The following is a 6,415-nucleotide window of genomic DNA, read 5'->3' as shown; positions in this document are numbered from 1 at the left end:
AGAAATTTTGGTGGTGCCCAGAACCCACCCCTACTTCGCCCCCCACCTGCCCAGGCTCCGGGAGGGAGTTTGGGTGGGGAAGGACGTCTGGGGTGCAGGCCCTAGGCTTAGGTAGAGTATTGGGATGCAGGCTGCAGGCTCTGGGAGGGAGTTTGGGGATGGGAGGGGGTGCAGAGGGAGGGGGTGCAGGGCTGAGGGGTTTGGGAGGGGCTCAGGGCAAGAGTCGGGGTGTAGGGGGTGAGGGTTCTGTTTGGGGCTGGGAGGTTTGTGGGGTCAGAGAGGCTCAGGGCTGGGGCAGAGGGTTGGAATGTGGGGAGATGAGGGCTCTGTCTAGGACTGGAGATGAGGGGTTTTTGGTGTTGGAAGGGGCTCAGGGCTGGGGCAGAGGGTTGGGGTGTGGGGAGATGAGGGCTCTGTCTAGGGCTGGAAATGAGGGGTTTGTGGTGTTGGAAGGGGCTCAGGGCTGGGGCAGAGGGTTAGGGTGGGGGGGGGATGAGGGCTCTGTCTAGGGCTGGAGGTGAGGGGTTTGTGGTGTTGGAGGGGGCTCAGGGCTGGGGCAGAGGGTTGGGGTATGGGGGGATGAGGGCTCTGGCTAGGACTGGGGATAAGATGTTTGGGGTGTTGGAGGGGCTCAGGGCGAGGGTTAAGGGTGAGGTGGAGAGGTGAAAGCTCTGGCTGGGGGTGTGGGCTCTGGGGTGGGGCAGGGCTGGGGATGAGTTTGGGGTGCAGGCAGGCTGCTCCGGGATAGGGGCCAGAGAGGAGGACTCCCCCCAGCCCTTTCCCTGCCGGCAACAGCGAGCTCTGGGGGAGGACAGTGAGTGGCAGCCCCACCAGCTTCTCAGTGTCCCTGGCATCTGGCAGCCCCGCTGGGTGTCTGTCAGGATAGCGCTCTCTGTTCGGTCCGTGCTTCCACAGCGGGGAAGAGATGTGCTGCTCACCTGGCAGCTCTCTCCCATCTGAGCTGGAGGCCCAGCCTTTTATAGTGCCGCTTCCTGCCCCGCCCCTCTGCTGCCATGGGTGTCCCGGTTCTACCCACCAGTGGGTGTTCGCAGCTCCCTCCCAGGCTGCCAGGGCAGGAGACCACGCCCCCTCATGACAGAGGCCTTAAAGGAAAGGAGTTTTAAAAAAAGAAAGATTGCTTAGCCTTAGAAGAAAAAAGAAAAGAAAGGTGATTTTAAATAGAAGGAAGAGGGGAAACTATAGAAAGCAACAAGAGAGAGGAGTGTGTTTTATAGATTAGTAAGAATATGGTTAAAGGGTATTGTTGGGACTAAAAAATAATAAGAGTAAAAAAACTGAAATCAATTTTAAAAAGCAAAGGCTCATTAAAGAAAAGAGGAAACTCTAAAGGAAGGTTGAGAAGGTCGGGTGAAAGAAATCACACGGCTGAAAAATGAGCTAGAGATCCTGTGTCAGTGACACAAGGCTGTGTAAAGTACAGAAAACAGAGAGAGAGAGAAAGATCCTTTTTTGTTAGTAAGCAGAACACAGAGCTGTGCAAAAGAGAGAAAGATCTTTTTTTGGTTAGTGAGAGAAGGAGAGTATAGAAAACAGGAAGAGATCCTTTTTGGTTAGTGAGACAAGGAAAGTATAAAGAAAAGGAGTCCTTGCGGCTCCTTAGAGACTAACAAATTTATCTGAGCATAAGCTTTCATGAGCATCCGATGAAGTGAGCTGTAGCCCACGAGAGCTTATGCTCAAATAAATGCGTTGGTCTCTAAGGTGCCACAAGTCCTCCTTTTCTTTTTGCGAATACAGACTAACACGGCTGCTACTCTGAAACCTGTCATTATGCAAGGAAAGTATAGCAACCTGCAGGGGGGGCGGAGGGGGAGGGGAAAGAGAACTTAGCCTTCATAGAATCGTAGAATCACAGAATATCAGGGTTGGAAAGGACCTCAGGAGGTCATCTAGTACAACCCCCTTCTCAAAGCAGGACCGATCCCCGACTAAATCATCCCAGCCAGGGCTTTGTCAAGCCTGACCTTAAAAACTTCTAAGGAAGGAGATTCCACCACCTCCCTAGGTAACACATTCCAGTGTTTCACCACCCTCCTAGTGAAAAAGTTTTTCCTAATATCCAACCTAAATCTCCCCCACTGCAACTTGAGACCATTACTCCTTGTTCTGTCATCAGCTACCACTGAGAACAGTCTAGATCCATCCTCTTTGGAACCCCTGTTAGAGAGCTTATTCCTTCACTCTCCCACTTCCCTGGTCCTTCTCACATGAACAGAGAGCAACAATACCTGAAGTCCGAAGGTGCAAACAATTCGATGTTTATTGGGGTGAACTTCCAGCAAGCTTAAATACAAGTTCCTTTTCCTTATTTCCGAATCCCAACTTACTTCCTGTTTGCCCCTAATTTATATAGTCATATTCTTAGCTATACCTTAACCAATCAACATATTGTAACATGATTATGTAACCAATTATATCCCACCACCTCAATTAGTTTACACCCAGCAAAATTAATTATACAGCAGACAGGAATAATCACAGAACCAGACAGAGATTATACAGACAAACAATAGCAAAGTGGGAACTATAATGGCAAGACAATACAGAAGTGAGGATTTCACATCCCAGTATTGATAAGTGAGTTCTTGCCAGACAGGATGCTATCAAACTAAGTTTTCTTTTACATTTTCTAGGCACTTCCCTTTCTCTGGAGCTGATAGGCACTATCAGGACAGGATTGTATTCCTAACAGCCCAATAGCACCTTCTTTCCATGTTTCAGAGTAACAGCCGTGTTAGTCTGTATTCACAAAAAGAAAAGGAGTACTTGTGGCACCTTAGAGACTAACCAATTTATTTGAGCATGAGCTTTCGTGAGCTACAGCTCACTTCATCGGATGCATACCGTGGAAACTGCAGCAGACTTTATATACACACAGAGAATATGAAACAATACCTCCTCCCACCCCACTGTCCTGCTGGTAATAGCTTATCTAAAGTGATCATCAGGTGATGTGGAAGATCAGGTGATGATCACTTTAGATAAGCTATTACCAGCAGGACAGTGGGGTGGGAGGAGGTATTGTTTCATATTCTCTGTGTGTATATAAAGTCTGCTGCAGTTTCCACGGTATGCATCCGATGAAGTGAGCTGTAGCTCACGAAAGCTCATGCTCAAATAAATTGGTTAGTCTCTAAGGTGCCACAAGTACTCCTTTTCTTCTTTCCATGTGACTACTTTGGAATGTGAGGATGTGACCGGTCGCTTTCCAGCTTATGGCTGCCTCTGTCGCTTAGCCAAAGGCCTTAGCCTAAGAACAGGGCCCCAGACTGTCACAGTAAGAGAAGGACCTTACATTGGCAGACAGTGATTTTGATTCTTTCTTTTATACCTCTAACTAGCCAAGTGATAAAAATACGCCTAAATTCTTAAAGTACAGGCCTTTACAGACAGGCCTGAATATCTATATCCTAACAACCCCCTTTCAGGTAGTTGAAAGCAGCTATCAAATCCCCCCTCATTCTTCTCTTCCGTAGACTAAACATCCCCAGTTCCCTCAGCCTCTCCTCAAAAATTATGCGTTCCAGTCCCCTAATCATTTTTGTCGCCCTCCGCTGGACTCTTTCCAATGTTTCCACATCCTTCTTGTAGTGTGGGGCCCAAAACTGGACACAGTACTCCAGATGAGGCCTCACCAGTGTCGAATAGAGGGGAACGATCACGTCCCTCCATCTGCTGGCAATGCCCCTACTTATACATCCCAAAATGCCATTGGTCTTCTTGGCAACAAGGGCACACTGTTGACTCATATCCAGCTTCTCGTCCACTGTCACCCCTAGGTCCTTTTCTGCAGAACTGCTGCAGAGCCATTCGGTCCCTAGTCTGTAGCGGTGCACTGGATTCTTCCATCCCAAGTGCAGGACTCTGCACTTGTCCTTGCTGAACCTCATCAGATTTCTTTTGGCCCAATACTCCAATTTGTCTAGGGCCCTCTGTATCCTATCCCTACCCTCCAGCGTATTTACCTCTCCTCCCAGTTTAGTGTCATCTGCAAACTTGCTGAGAGTGCAATCCACACCATCCTCCAGATCATTTATGAAGACATTGAACAAAACCGGACCCAGGACCGACCCTTGGGGCACTCCACTTGATACCGGCTGCCAACTAGACATGGAGTCATTGAGCACTACCCGTTGAGCCCAACAATCTAGCCAGCTTTCTATCCACCTTATAGTCCATTCATCCAGCCCATACTTCTTTAACTTGCTGGCAACAATACTGTGGGAGACCGTGTCAAAAGCTTTGCTAAAGTCAAGAAACAATACATCCACTGCTTTCCCTTCATCCACAGAACCAGTAATCTCATCATAAAAGGCGATTAGATTAGTCAGGCATGACCTTCCCTTGGTGAATCCATGCTGGCTGTTCCTGATCACTTTCCTCTCATGCAAGTGCATCAGGATTGATTCTTTGAGGACCTGCTCCATGATTTTTCCATGGACTGAGGTGAGGCTGACTGGCCTGTAGTTCCCAGGATCCTCCTTCTTCCCTTTTTTAAAGATGGGCACTACATTAGCCTTTTTCCAGTCATCTGGGACTGCCCCCGATCGCCATGAGTTTTCAAAGATAATGGCCAATGGCTCTGCAATCACATCTGTCAACTCCTTTAGGACTCTCAGATGCAATGCATCCGGCCCCATGGACTTGTGCTCATCCAGCTTTGCTAAATAGTCCCGAACCACTTCTTTCTCCACAGAGGGCTGGTCACCTCCTCCCCATGCTGTGCTGCCCAGTGCAGTAGACTGGGAGCTGACCTTGTTCGTGAAGACAGAGGCAAAAAAAGCATTGAGTACATTAGCTTTTTCCACATCCTCTGTCACTAGGTTGCCTCCCTCATTCAGTAAGGGGCCAACACTTTCCTTGACTTTCTTCTTGTTGCTAAAATACCTGAAGAAACCCTTCTTGTTACTCTTAACATCTCTTGCTAGCTGCAACTCCAGGTGTGATTTGGCCTTCCTGATTTCACTCCTGCATGCCCGAGCAATATTTTTGTACTCCTCCCTGGTCATTTGTCCAATCTTCCACTTCTTGTAAGCTTCTTTTTTGTATTTAAGATTAGCAAGGATTTCACTGTGAAGCTAAGCTGGTCGCCTGCCATATTTACTATTCTTTCTACACATCGGGACGGTTTGTCCCTGTAGCCTCAATAAGGATTCTTTAAAATACAGCCAGCTCTCCTGGACTCCTTTCCCCCTCATGTTATTCTTCCAGGGGATCTTGCCCATCAGTTCCCTGAGGGAGTCAAAGTCTGCTTTTTTCAAGTCCAGGGTCCGTATTCTGCTGCTTTCCTTTCTTCCTTGTGTCAGGATCCTGAACTCGACCATCACTGCCTCCCAGGTTCCCAGGTCACTGCCTCCCAGGTTCCCATCCACTTTTGCTTCCCCTACTAATTCTTCCCTTGCTGCTGCCCCCGGGAAAAGAGGGAGCTCCCAAGGCTCACAGCCCCCAGCATGGTTATCTCAGCCTCTCGGGCGGACCAATCAGAAACTGTTCTACAGCTGCATCATAGAATGCATTTTCCTGAACCAATCCTATCAACCCAAGATTTTTAAACAAGAGCCCTCTCCCTCCCCTCCCCGCCCCTCCCCTCACTACCCACCCCCTTTAACTGCCTTATTCTTATCTAAAAAAACAGGCCCCAAGCACCTTTCCCACTAGATAGATAGATAGATAGATAGATAGATAGATAACCCCATTGGCTTTAAGCCCTTTTAAATTTTATGGAACTTTTCCCACCGGGGCTGACAGACAAACAACAAAAATAATTTTGGGGGTTTTTAGAGAGTGTTCCCTGTTTTAAAATGTCACAGTTCAATTAGGGCTTGTCTACACTGCCACGTACAGCGCTGAAACGTGCACCGCTCAGGGGTGTGAAAAAACACCCTCCTCAGCTGGAGCCGTGAGGACACTGCCACCTTAAAGCGTTGTCGCGGCAGCGATTTCACGTGGGCAGTGTAGACACCTTCTTAAGAGCTTAAACCAGTTCGTGTTACAAAGGGGCCTCTTTATTTCCCTACAGAACAAGGGAGTTCATTTCAAGGGTTACAAATGTGTTAAATAGATTGTGAATGGTAATATTGCTTTCTCTTTACCATTAACGTTCCTGTAAACAGGTGTTGATCTTACTAGTGTTCAGTAAAACTTGGCAGCCCCTTAGGTTTACATTTAGTTTTAATCCTCTGCCTTTCCTGCAAAAAAAATTTAAAAGCAGAAGGGCCTGCTTCAAATAGGTCAAATTTGGCCTTTGGTTTACACTTAAAAAATCACTAGAAAAGAAAAATGTGGCGGGGGGAAAGGGCGGGCGACAAATACCTTATCTCTGGTTTAAAAAAAAAAGCTAACTGGTTCACATAAGTTGCTTTTTCTTGTGTTTTGTAGAAATCCATACTTTCAA

This window comes from Caretta caretta, chromosome 23, assembly GCF_965140235.1.
Source record: "Caretta caretta isolate rCarCar2 chromosome 23, rCarCar1.hap1, whole genome shotgun sequence".
Classification (NCBI taxonomy): domain Eukaryota; kingdom Metazoa; phylum Chordata; order Testudines; family Cheloniidae; genus Caretta; species Caretta caretta.
This window is presented reverse-complemented; position numbering follows the sequence as displayed.